Source organism: Camelus ferus, chromosome 25 (assembly GCF_009834535.1).
Source record: "Camelus ferus isolate YT-003-E chromosome 25, BCGSAC_Cfer_1.0, whole genome shotgun sequence".
Lineage (NCBI taxonomy): Eukaryota > Metazoa > Chordata > Mammalia > Artiodactyla > Camelidae > Camelus > Camelus ferus.
This window is the reverse complement of record NC_045720.1, coordinates 22,577,987-22,592,267: the sequence shown is the minus strand read 5'-3', so window position 1 is coordinate 22,592,267 and position 14,281 is coordinate 22,577,987. Positions and strand designations below refer to the sequence as shown.

General features: G+C 33.1%; 1 pseudogene; it reads left to right on the top strand.

The window, feature by feature from the left end:
- Positions 1 to 12,930: 12,930 nt before the first annotated feature.
- Positions 12,931 to 13,575, top strand: LOC116659731 (annotated as a pseudogene).
- Positions 13,576 to 14,281: the final 706 nt, after the last annotated feature.

Genomic DNA, 14,281 nt, shown 5'->3' with positions numbered 1-14,281 from the left:
TATAAAATATGGGGTTTTTTTGTTTTGTTTTGTTCTGTTTTTTTGGAGGAGGATATAGAGTAGGGCACCCAAGCAGAGAGGAAGAAAAACACACAAGACCCTCTGGCCCAGATGGTCTCACTGACAGCTGTGCCCAGTGGGCAGTGCTACGCTACACTCATTAATGGCTGCTTCTCCGTTAAAGGGAGTCCCTGCCTCTGAGTGACTTATTGTAGGGACAGTGAGTCAGGGAAATTCTAAGTGAAGTTATGTGAATGAAAGTTGCTTCTGGTTGAGGAAAAGGCCCATATATAAATTGGAAACTTCCCAAGTGAAGCAGCTCCAGCTCGTATGAACCTCTTCTTCCTATGGGCTGGTTCAGCCCGGGAGTGCCAACTTTTTGATAAGTATATATATATTCATTCTGCTAATTAATCATTACATGATTTTGTTTAAAAGTACCATGAAGAGAGCCCATAAATGAACCCACAAACTTTTGGTCAACTAATCTTCGACAAAGGAGGCAAAAATATACAATGGAATAAAGACAGTCTCTTCAGCAAATGGTGTTGTGAAAACTGGACAGCAGCATGTAAAGCAATGAAGCTAGAACACTCCCTTACACCATACACAAAAATCAACTCAAAATGGATCAAAGACTTAAACATAAGACAAGATACAATAAACCTCCTAGAAGAATATATAGGCAAAACATTATCTGACAGACATCTCAAAAATGTTCTCCTAGAACAGTCTACTCAAGCAATAGAAATAAAAGCAAGAATAAACAAATGGGACCTAATTAAACTTACAAGCTTCTGCATAGCAAAGGAAACCATAAATAAAATAAAAAGACAACCTACGGAATGGGAGAACATTTTTGCAAATGAAACTGGCAAAGGCTTGATCTCCAGAATAGATAAGCAGCTCACACGATTTAATAAGAAACAACCAAATAACCCAATCCAAAAATGGGCAGAAGACCTAAACAAGCAATTCTCCAAAGAAGACATACAAATGATCAATAGACACATGAAAAAAATGCTCAATATCACTAATTATCAGAGAAATGCAAATCAAAACTACAATGAGGTATCACCTTACACCAGTCAGAATGGCCATAATTCAAAAATCCACAAATGACAAATGCTGGAGAGGCTGTGGAGAAAAGGGAACCCTCCTTCACTGCTGGTGGAAATGTAGTTTGGGGCAGCCATTGTGGAAAACAGTATGGAGATTCCTCAAAAGACTAGGAATAGACTTACCATATGACCCAGTTATCCGACTCCTGGGCATATATCCAGAAGCAACCCTATTTCAAGATGACACCTGCACCCCAATGTTCATAGCAGCACTGTTTACAATAGCCAAGACATGGAAACAGCCTAAATGTCCATCAACAGATGACTGGATAAAGGAGAAGTGGTATATTTATACAATGGAATACTATTCAGACATAAAAGCCTACAACATAACGCCATTTGCAGCAACATTGATGCTCCTGAGAACGTCATTCTAAGTGAAGTAAGCCAGAAAGAGAAAGAAAAATACCATATGAGATTGCTCATATGTGGAATCTAAAAAAAACAAAACAAACAAAGTGTAAATACAAAACAGAAATAGACACATAGACATAGAATACAAACTTGTGGTTGCCAAGGGGGCAGAGGGTGGGAAGGGATTGACTGGGATTTCAAAATTGTAGAATAGATAAACAAGGTTATACTGTATAACACAGGGAAATATATACAAGATCTTATGGTAGCTCACAGAGAAAAAAATGTGACAATGCATATATATATGTTCATGTATAACTGAAAAATTGTGCTCTACACTGGAATTTGACACAACATTGTAAAACGATTATAAATCAATAAAAAATGTTTAAAAAAAAAGTGTACACTAATTCTTGTACTTTACCTGGAAAGCTTTATACTAAATAAACATACAGTATGCATTTAAATGCAATATTTCAAAATATTTCTCAGTTAATAGAGAGTTTTTGAAATTTTGTTTGATACATATAAAAGTTTTATAACATACAAAAAGTTTTATATACATACAAAAGTTTTATAAATTTATACACATAAAGTTTTATTCAGATGAAAGTATCCATAATTGTCAATAATGACTTTTTGTCATTATAAGTCCAATGTTAACATGAAATATGAAGTAAATATTTATAATGACCCAGGTTCTAGGCTAAATCACCTCTGAAATATATTGGAAATATATGCTTATTAATTTCTATTATTAATAAATATTTAAATGTATATTATCAATAAACAAGATGGCATTTATCAACTTAAAATTATGTAAGATTACAAGCATAAAAAATAATACATATAATATCACAACATAAAAACAGAAATAAATTATTTAGTGGTAATAGAAAGGAACTAAGAGAAAAACACTAGAAACAACAACATAAATATAAAGACTGTCTGAGTGCAAGGGCTCTTCATTTACTGTTTCTATGATTTTGTATATATCACTTAAAGTCCTAGGGACTTGTTTTTCATTTGTAAAACAAGAATAAAACTTCACATATGCACATGTACACAAGTGAGGGCAGGATACCAAGTTATATGATAACCTAATTTACTGTTTTATGGCTGAACCACAATGCAAAGACATTGCCATTGCTGAAGTCTTTTTGTTTCATCATGAAGTTTTGGGGAAAATGATACACACAAACACACAAACACACACACTTAAATATGGAACATACCTAAACACTTCCACAGACTATCTATTTATGCAAATAGTGTAAATATGTAGTTTCTTACCTTTTTGAATTCATGTTTTGTAGGATATGATCAAAATAACTGAGGCACGTCTGCATTATAATTATAACTAGTGTAAAATGTATTATTTTTGTTCAGAAAGAGAAATTATCATTCACTGAAAGAAATGTTATACACCAACTAAATGCAAGAATGTGTTCAAGAATCCCTGGGTAAACCAGAACTAAATACTCTAAATTCATGCATTTTCATCTGTAGTAAAAATTGTCCCCAAATGAATGTGAAAACAAATAATGTGGCAAATAACACAAGAGAAATAGAGAGGAAAAACATCCAGTTGAACAGTTCAGGTATGATTTCTTAAAAGTTGGTATTTGACAGGATCCATGAATGATGCATAGAGTACTTATAGGTGGAGATTGTAGGAAAAAGAACTATTTCTGTAAAGCTTCACTGTGCACATTTTGTGTTACCAAGTGGGATTGCACTTGTATAGGTCAGTGCATCTTCCATTAAAAAAAAGGTAACAAAATCAACTGCCTTAACTGTTTTCTTGATCTGTTTGTTTTCTATGAAATATTAAGATATTATCTTTTCTTATATCTAGCAGTCTCTTTCTTTTTGCATTCGTAATATTTCTCCCATTTTTGTGATTCTGATAATAGGAATATCTGTATTTGAAGAATTTACTACCTGGGATATGTTGTTTTCTCCTATTGCTGTTGTTTTTGGCATTTAAAATTAGAATGATTTTAAAAGAAAATTACCTGTATGGTATATGCCCCCAAAAATGTAAAAAAAAATACAAATTTAGGAGGGATAGAAAATATATTAACAATGAAAATATTCAGATAAAATATATCATGATAAATTATATCTTTCTACCACCACATAGCATATGCTAGAACAAGTATTGTGTTTGTAAGCATTGGAAAAAACATACTAATCAAATAATGTCACATATAAAACAAATTTCTAATCACAGCTCAGGGCACGAACAGTATTAACTAGCTCCTTTTCTAAGAATTAAGAAGTGTTGCACCTAATTGATTTTACATTAGCAATGACCTGAATCACTTTTTAAGATAAAGTTATTCCTAACTATTGAGATTGTGACTTGATTTTGAATTAATATTTAAAAGACCAAATCAAGATCTATTAAAAACAACATGCATTCTTTCAAAGATCTAAAGGAAAAGCTTTGGTAACGTCCATAATTCTTATTAGGATGACTTTAGTATCCCTCATGAAGTCAGTATTGTTGAAGGGAAAAAGGCATTTTCCTGTAAATAGCCCCAGTGTTTTAACCATTTGATTACTCTATTCCTAAAACTGCTATTGCTACATAATTATGAGCTGGACTAATATAATGTTCTTATGCACTGAGCATATCAACCCCTTCAGTACTAAATGACTTATTCTCCAGCTGATGGAGTCATCTGGCTACACTGCCACCATCCTTCATCTAAGGAACTGTCCTGAAATGGAAAGAGCTTTCACCCAGTTATTGCCAATGTAGGGATATAAAGAGCTGACCCCCTCTCTGCAATGCAGCATAACTATGAAAACCTGTTTATTTATAATAGCTATACTCTGTCTTGGTAAGAATACGGAGCAAAGTAGAACTGTCAGTAGCTGATGGGAGAAGTGAAATTGGTGCACGTTGGAGAGTTTAACAAAACTGAATTCCCACACACAATATAACTTAGCAATTCTTCTCTTAGGCTATATATAGCAGATTGGAATGTCCGTATACATGCTCCAAAACCCACATACAAGAATATTCATAGAGACATTCAGAACACTGAAATGACTCAAGTCTATCAACAGAATATTAAATAATCTGTACAAAATGATACTGTATGAGAATGAGTGAATTATTCCTACATAAAAGGATAAATTTCACAAATATAATACATATAAATATATGATTCCCTAAATATAAAATATAAAGTCAGGCAAACTTAGTTTATGGTATAAAAATGAGGCTTATGCTTAACTTTGGGCAGCAGGAGGAACTGTTGAATCAGAGGTTTTGATCAGAGGTATTGATCAGGGGCATCTGCAGGAGATCTAGTAATTTTCTTTAAAATTACTTTTAAAGAAAGTAATTCTTTTCTCTGTTTAAAATATAAATTTATTTTTCCTTCTTGGTTAGAAACAATTAAATTTGAAAGTGGCACATTATGTTCAAATCACTAATGAACTAGTAGCCAGATCAAGATTCATATTCTTATAGTTCCATTAAGTATCAGTGTGACTTTGGAAAGTGATTTAACCTTTATGAGCTTAATTCACCCTGTTTACATAATTGAAAATCTGAAGACTTTGAGTTCAATACTCTCCTACTGTTCGGTTTACAAGTGGGACATTTCATTTGGGTCTCTCTGGCAAAGACTACAACATCCAGGTTCCTCTTTTTCCTTAAAAACACAAGCCCTCTTTTTTAATTTTAAAATCTGGGCACAATATTCCTTAGAAGAAAAAAAAAAGAATATGTTTTCAAATTAAACTTGCAATACGTTTCTCAAAAGAACCAAGTCATGTAAAAAGAAAAATAAATAAATTGGAAGATTGTTAAACACTAAAACTGTAAAGTCTTAAAAAAAGGAATTATCTTGGTCACTTTTGGTAGAAAGTATTTCTTAGGGAGGTAAAAAATGCAACCATAAAACAAAGAAATTGATAAATTGTGTTTCATCACACTTTAAAACATCTGCCCATTAAAAGCCACCATTACTGAAATACATGTGTGTACCATACTCCAAAAGAAATGTTTCAATTAAAACACTGGATGACAAAGAAATACATACTTTTCAAATTTTTTTTTAAAAGCCACCATTAACAAAACAAAAAAGCAACTTCAAATAGAGTAGATGTGATGTTGGAGTATTTCTTTAGGTTTAGATTCTTAAATTATTTTTTAGCTGTAAAAATAAAATTATGCTCAGATTTGAGAAAACAAGTGCCTTGATTGGTATTCAATAAATGATGTTAATATAATTATATCCAACTAAGATTAATACAAATGAGAATTTAAAGGTTACCTATACAAAATGTCCTTTGAATAATGTTGAGAATAGAAACTTTTAGAAACTGAATTTTGTCTGTTTTCATAATAAACTGTTAGAAATAAAGACACAATTCTTTATAGCATTACAATTCATTTAGTGGTTAACCTGATCCTTTTTATCAATGTATATTATTGGCAACTAGATATTATGAAGCAATATGCAGGCTTTATTCTTTAGTAACTTTTCTTCTCTAATCACAGAACACTGAAGAATAATGAAAATTTATATATTCAGAGACTGACCTTAGGTTACAATAAAAGCATTAGATATATTTTCACTATTTTCACATCATTTCCTAAAAGTGTTTTACTGTCATCTGAGGGAATTGCCTTAACAATGTCTAAAATGAAGGAAGCATCTACCATCTCAAAACTTGCTTATTTTCCAATAGCTTCTAATAAAATCTGATGAAATCTTGTTTCCAAAGGCAATTTTTATTATTACAACAATTTCAATTCATAATATAAAATGGGTCAAAAATATAAATGGGCTATTAAAGATTATTGGCTAAAGAATCACTGCTATTATTATTTGCAAATTGATATGTACTTATATTAATCAAGATACTATTCAATAATGATCTACATCTGATATTCTACTATTATTACAAGCTATAATATTCTGTGCAAGTAATTAAGGAAAAGCAAATACTTAATCGAATCAAGAATTATTATTCCTTTAAAACATTAATGCAAATAACATTTATCTATGTCACAAATTATACAGGTGATGACAAGAAAATTAATCTACACGATTCAAGTTTCAAAGGATAAGTCTATTACTTAATGGCTGCAATTTCTTATCTACAGATCCTTTCTTGCTGAGAAAAAATTATTCTGGTAGATAAATAATTTAAAAATAAGAAAATAAAATAAAATTTTCTGGACATAATTTTTTTAACATTTTTTATTGATTTATAATCATTTTACAATGTTGTGTCAAATTCCAGTGTAGAGCACAATTTTTCAGTTATACATGAACATACTATATATTAATTGTCACATTTTTTTCTCTGTGAGCTACCATAAGATCTTGTATGTATTTCCCTGTGCTATACAGTATAATCTTGTTTATCTATTCTACAATTTTGAAATCCCAGTCTATCCCTTCCCACGCTCCACCCCCTTGGCAATCACAAGTTTGTATTCTATGTCTATGAGTCTATTTCTGTTTTGTATTTATGTTTTGTTTGTGTTTTTTTTTTTTTCTTAGATTCCACATATGAGCAATCTCATATGGTATTTTTCTTTCTCTTTCTGGCTTACTTCACTTAGAATGACATTCTCAGGAGCATCCATGTTGCTGCAAGATGGGGTTATACTGTCGGTTTTTATGGCTGAGTAGTATTCCATTGTATAAGTATACCACTTCTTCTTTAACCAGTCATCTGTTGATGGACATTTAGGCTGTTTCCATGTCTTGGCTGTTGTAAATAGTGCTGCTATGAACATCGGGATGCAGGTGTCATTTTGAAGTAGGGTTCCTTCTGGATATATGCCCAGGAGCAGGATTCCTGGGTTATTTTTTTACTGTTCAAATCTTTCAGTTAATATCTTAAATTCTCTAGGTAGCAAATCAGCAAGAAATCAGGAGTTATAAATTAGGCACCATGAATAAATCATTGTGTAAGATTTCTCAAGCTTTAGAACCTGCAAATATGTATTGTTTTTTATTTTTCTCTACTCTTCTAAATCCTCTGCCTGTTATCTATGACGAAAATACCAACAATAAGGGAGAAGATGCACTACACTGAATTTTTTATCAAATTTGATTTAAAATGATAAATTATATTAAATATGAACCACTTTGATATGGCTCAAGTTAGAGATAAGTTACAAACATGTTTATAAAGTAAGAGAAGACTTCAATTTTCAGCAATATGGCAAACGTGGCATCTAGAAATGTTAGTTAAAATGAACTTAATGTTGTGACAATAAACTCTTGAAGTTCAGGTCAATAAAAATGTAGCCATCTTTCTGTCACTTCTACTATCAGAGAAAATGTCTTTGCTTCCCAGACATATCCTTCCAAACTGTTGTCATAGTTTGATTTAATTTTCAGGCATATGGCAGGCACCAGATCTAAGGGTACCCAATTGCTATAAACACACATCAACCTGCAAGTCATCTCTGTGTAAGGAACTGTCCCAAGTAAGTTTGAGGTGAAGGAATTACCAACTCATCCACCACTCCCCTCCCTACACTATCCTTGTCCCTCTGTGATACAATAGCATGGCCACATACTTTCAACCTATAGAAGAGTACACTAAGACACATTAAGCAAATTATTAAAAGTCAAGGACAAAGAAAGAATTTGAAAGTAGCAAGAGAAAAATAATTTATCATATATAAGGGAAATCTCATAGGACTGTTAGCATATATCATGGCATAAACCTTGCAGACCAGGACAGAATAGGATGATATATTCAAAATTATGAAAGAAAACAACTGCAAAGCAAGAAATCTATATCCAGCAGAATTATCCTTTAAGAATGAGGAGGGATAAAATCTTTACCAAACAAAAACATTGGGAGCTTACCACCTCAAGACCTGCCTTACAAGAAATACTTAAAGGACTTCTTCAAATTGAATTGAAAACATGTTAAACAACACAAAAGCATATGAAAGCACTAATCTAATAGGCAAATGTAAATATATAGGCATATGCAGTATCATGTAATACTGTTAAATTAATATGCAAATTGCTTTAAATCCTAATATAAAAGTTACTAGGTAAAATTTTCTTAATATTACATGATATAAAAAGAAATAAGAAAGCAAGAGAGGAAGAGAGGGACAAAAGAATTGCAAGACAAACAGGAACAATTAACAAAATGTCAATAGTTGTACTCACTTATCAGTAACTACCTTAATGTAAATTGATTAAACTCACCAAACAAAAGGTGTAGAATGGCTGAATGTTTGCAAAAACAAAAAAACTGAACAGATTGAAAAGTGAGCAACTCTTCTTCTGTCCCTAAGAGAGAAGAGGACACAGGGAAAACCACTCTCCCCAAGGTTGGAGGCACACCAGGATGAAAAAAGGAAGTCTCAGTTTCCAGAGACTTTGGAGAGGAAACCACCATGAAAACCAATGCTTGAGCAGAAAACCCTGAAATGTGACAAATGTTGGATGCTCACTGTGGACAAGAGTGAAAGTTAAAATTTCCAGGAGGACCCAATCATTAGGGGAGCCCCTGCACTGTGAACTTTAATTCCAGGAGTTCAATTGGGTTTTCACAGTAAATACCAGAGAAAAATTTTTCCTAGTACTTCCAGTAGAGAGAGAGGGAAAAAGGACCATTTTGAAATACACCAGAGTGCTCCATTCTTAACAAGCCCTGGCTTGCCCTCAGGAGAAACTTATTAACCAGAGCCTAATGTGCTGGGATATTACCAGAGTATGGGGGAGAAAAATTCCCAGTCAGTTCTAGCATTGCACGTGGAACAAGATAAATACTCAACTCTATCCAATCCTGCCTAAAGAGGATAAAGACTGAAAAATTACTATGAAGTTTACTTAACAGAGGTATAGCCTCACTAAAAGACTGAGACCAAATCATAGGTCTCCTGTTTCAATCCATTCCAGGTGATTTTTAGAAAAATCTTCCCCAAACACTATTTTCAATACTTAACTCCTTTACTTGAGAAGGAACAGAGTGCCACATTCTCTAATGTGGTAAATCCAAACCTTACCCTAATCCTCAAGAATATCATAAATTTCTTTTTAAAAAGTTTTTGTAGGGACTTTGGGTTTGGTTTGAATCAATCCATTTGGAGAGAAATAATATCTTAACAATATAGAGGCTTCTAATCTATAAACATGATATAGATAGCAAGCACTAACATTCTCTCTCTCTGTCTCCATATATATGAATACATGTATGTATATGTACCTATACATCTTTTTTGTCATTTAATAACTACTTTATTGTGATTTAGAAGCTTTGGATAAAATAATATCTGATATCTTATAGCTAGTATTTAAGTTGAAATACTTCGTATTAAAACTACCATGAACATCTAATAGTATCTCTAAAATAAAATACCAGGAGCAAGATGTGTCCTAGAATTAGTTTTAAATTGTGTTTAGGTAAAATAATGCGTGCATGTTTACTGTTTTTATTAATATGACAGACATATTGTATGATACCTAGACCTAGCAGCTGTCTACATTGTGAGTGATATTTATGAAAGAGCAAACTAAAAAAGAGAAAACTGTGAGTCCTGGGGGATCTAAATGGCCAGGCTGCTTTCACAACGTGTGTGCCACTTATGGAACGTCACACAGATGAACCGCATGTGCTCACAAGAGGCAGAAGGCGGTGAGTCTGTAAACTGCATGTGCCATATAGAGGTGGTAACAGAGCCAACCACAGGATCTCCTGGAGTCTACACAGGATCAAGTCATGAACAGTTCTGTTGTCTGAATATGAACTCTTAATAGATAAGTAAAGTAAAGGATTTTCATATGGTTCCTCAAAAAAATTTTGGTTCCTCTGGAACCTTTCATGAAGATTCTGAATAGCTACCAAGGAAATTAGATCTGGAAGCCATAATCTTGGAGAGCAGGGAGGTCCAGAGAAGAGAGACTGACATTTGTGGTCCCTTTGTTCCACAGTCAATTTACTGCTTTGAAAGTAATAGCTGAGATACCAAGACATAGATTACTGGTTTATTACCCTGAAGATTCATACACACACAAGAAAAAACTGTTGGAAGTAATAAATTTTTTTTCAGTAAAATTGCAGTATACAAACAACATACAAAAATAAACCACACATCACTAATCATCAGGGAAATGGGAATCAAAACCACAATAAGATATCACTTCACAGGTATTAGGATGGTTATTATTATATAAAGTGATATAACTTAGGAACAGCCAGATGGAAGAGATGCATAGGGCAAGGTATGGGGAAACAGTGAGGAACTTCCATGCCTTCTCCAAGAACAGTGCTCCCCCCAGATCTTCATGTGTTCACCAACCCAGAAGCTCCACCTATATCTTTTTGCATATCTTTTGTTAAATATGTTCCTATGTTAAGTTAAATGGAATTATTTTACATTTCATTTTCCCTTTTTTTTTTTTGCTGCTATATGCAGCGACACAACTGATTATTGTGTGTAGACATTGTAACTTATATCCTTGCTAAATTCAATTATTACTTCTAGCAGATATTTTGTAGCGGTATTACCCCAAAAGGTATAGATCCCAGTTCTTATACATTTATATACATATAAAATTAACCTAATGAAGAATAACATTATTTTGATCAATGTGTAAAATCTATTTTAAAACATAGAAAAGTAATAAACATAAAATGTTGTGCTTTGTTCAAGAAACTAGAGATACAAAACTAATGTGATATTATTGAAAATGGCAATAAGACATTTCATAGAATTTGACAAGGTAATACAAAATTTCATTGAAAAAAATAACCATTAAAATCTAAAACTATACTGTAGAAAACCAAGAAGGGACTGCCAGATATAGAGATACTACAAACAATAAAATTTAACAGTGTGTGTGGGCATTGGGATGGATAAATAGATCATGAGTATAATCATAAGAAAAGCCCAGAAATAGGCTTATTCCAATAATGAAAAATATCCAGGTTGTCAGTTTCTAAGTGTTTTTATCCATTACCTCAGTATTCACCATTCAAAGTTTCTAATTAAGTCACAAATTTATGTGGTATATTTGACTTTGTTTGGGGGTTTGTTTTCAACTCTGCAGCCCATCCAACTTTCTTCAATTGTTACATTCTGTCAGAATAAGATTAGTTAATTTAAGTTAATCTAGAATAAGATAATTTACAACTGAGGAAGATTCCAATTTACTCCAGTCTATTTTGTTATGGACAGCAGTCTTGGACCATTATACAAATGCTGTAACCTTATGCTGGTCAGCACCTTTGTCTTTCAGTCAACAGGGAATAGTATAAATTAAGGTCCCTGTAGCCTTTTTGGCTGTGACCCTCACAGAGGCATGGAGAGTAACCTTAGTCAGTTTAATTAAACAGACATATATGATCTCCAAGTAAATTTAAGGCTATTTTTTGTTCTCACTCTAAGATGATTCAGTAGGTCAAAAAAAGAGAGATATTTACATACTATTAATGGAATTGCTAGTCTCTATATTCAATAAGTGGAAAAGTTATAAACATTGGTCATTCAGACAAATACGTCAATTAATACACAATGTATTTAAACAACAAAAAGAGACCTAAGATAATGGTGGGAGTCTATTTAAGACACACCCTGCTTGGGAGATAATAAGAACATTGTGACGTCAAGCAGTTGCTGGATTTATCACAGTTTGAGTTACAGTACTCAGGGTGTATAATTTTATACTTCAGATCCAAAATATGTGAAAATATAGAGCTATTCACTGAATAAAAACATAATCTTCTAAAGTATAAACAGGAAAATGAAATGATAAGGGGTTAGGTGCATTTTCTTTCTAACAGAACCACTAAAAATAATTTGATTTTCTTTGTGCTTGAAACAAAACTTAAACATGTAATAATAATTAAGATATATGTATAAAATTAATCTCATAGAGAGAGGAAGAACAATATTTTGTTATAAAACATCAGAACCTTTGAAACTTTACTGGAAAACAATGCTATATATTTTAATTTCAAATCAGTATATGGTTTTATATTTCCCATGTTTATATTCATAAAAATATCCATTACTTCCCTGGGCTTTTGAGCATTACTTCTCCCCTTTGTAATTTAACTTCAGAATTATTTTATATGCCTACAGTTTTCGACTTGGTCAAAGGGGATTTTCCTTTTAAATTTAACATTTTTGGTATACTGTCATGTATCAATCATCAAATTGCTTTTACAAACTGTATAAAGATATATGTGGATATTTAGTTTTAATGCCACAGGTGTCATTGTAATTACCATCATGATTTTAATATTTATCTTAGCCACTGTAGTGAATACTATGGTATATGCTTAGATACCACCTCCTTTACCTCTTTCAGGAATAAAATATTCCTCCCTCAACCCCCATACTGGGAGTGTTGATGGCTGAGAGTCTCAGCTGAGTTAGTACCAAGTAAAGCCTTAGTTGTCACTGGCTCTCAGTTCAACTTTTCTCTCTGCCTAACTCATGTTACCAAACTGTCCAAAAGACACGAATTTACATCTGCTCTTCAAGGATGTCTACAAAATTGGTTGTATTGTGTGCTGTTTCTGTGAGTCCAGTGGAAATGGATGTTCTTAAACCCAACATGGTGGTCATCTTTGCTCCAATCAACAATACAACTGACTAGAAATTTCTGTTGAAATGCACCAGTTAAAGCTTTGAGTGAAGACCTTCCTGGGGACAATATGGGCTTCAGCATGTCTGTCGAAGGTATTCATTATGGCAGCATGGCTGATGACAGCAAAAATGACCCACCAATGGAAACAGCTGTCTGGCTTCACTGCTTAGATGATTATCCTGAATCATCGAGAGGAAATCAGTGCTGGCAATGCACCTGTGCTGGCTTGTGACACAGCTTTCACTGCTTGCAAGTCTGCTGAGCTGAAGGAGGATTATTGGCTATTTTGGTAAGAAGCTGGATGATGGCTTTAAAGCCATCATCTGGAAGTCCATGTGAGTTGAGAGCTTTCCTGACCTCCTCTGCATTATTTTGCTGTTCATGATATGAGATAGATTGTTGCTACAGGTATCATCAAAGCAATGGACAAGAAGGTTGCTGGAGTTAGCAAGGTCACCAAGTTTGCTCAGAAAGCTCAGAAGATTAAGTAAATATTATGCATAACACCTACTACCACTACTACCACAGTCTTAATTGGTGGTAGAAAAAATGGTCTCAGAACTGTTTGTTTTAATTGCCTTTTTAAGTTTAACAGTAAAAGACTTACTAATGGTAGCAATGTCTAGTAAAACCTTTGGAATGAAGGGAGATTATTTTATAGATTATGTTGTGTTTGTGTGTGTCTGTGTGACAGTTTTAAGTCATTAGTTTTAAAAATCAGTACTTTTTAAATAAAAGCGAGGACTAAAAATCTGTCAAAAATGTTAAACCCATTTAAACAAAGTTAATGAAAGGAAAAAAAAAACCTACCCTAAATACATTGACCCCACTCCCACACCAGTTTGCAGACTTAGTGACTCCTTCCTCCCCCATTTCTTCACTCAGAGGAGAAGATCCCCACCACTGGCTTTACTTTCAAACTGATCACAGCTATATACCTATCCAGACTTCAGTGGGACACAAAATGGTTAGAGAAGCCAGATGTCTTTCAAGGGACTTGTCACTAAGTGTTAATAGTGACAATTACTTGCATTACTATTAATTTCCAATCAAAAAAGAACTCAAAACTGTCCTATAGAGAATTCACAACATGAAGGCATTGCTCAAAATCTCTTTTTCCATCATATTGTCAATTTCTCTGAATTCTTTAATGCTAGCTGAGACTCAAATTTACATAAGAGCCAGAAAACATCTAGC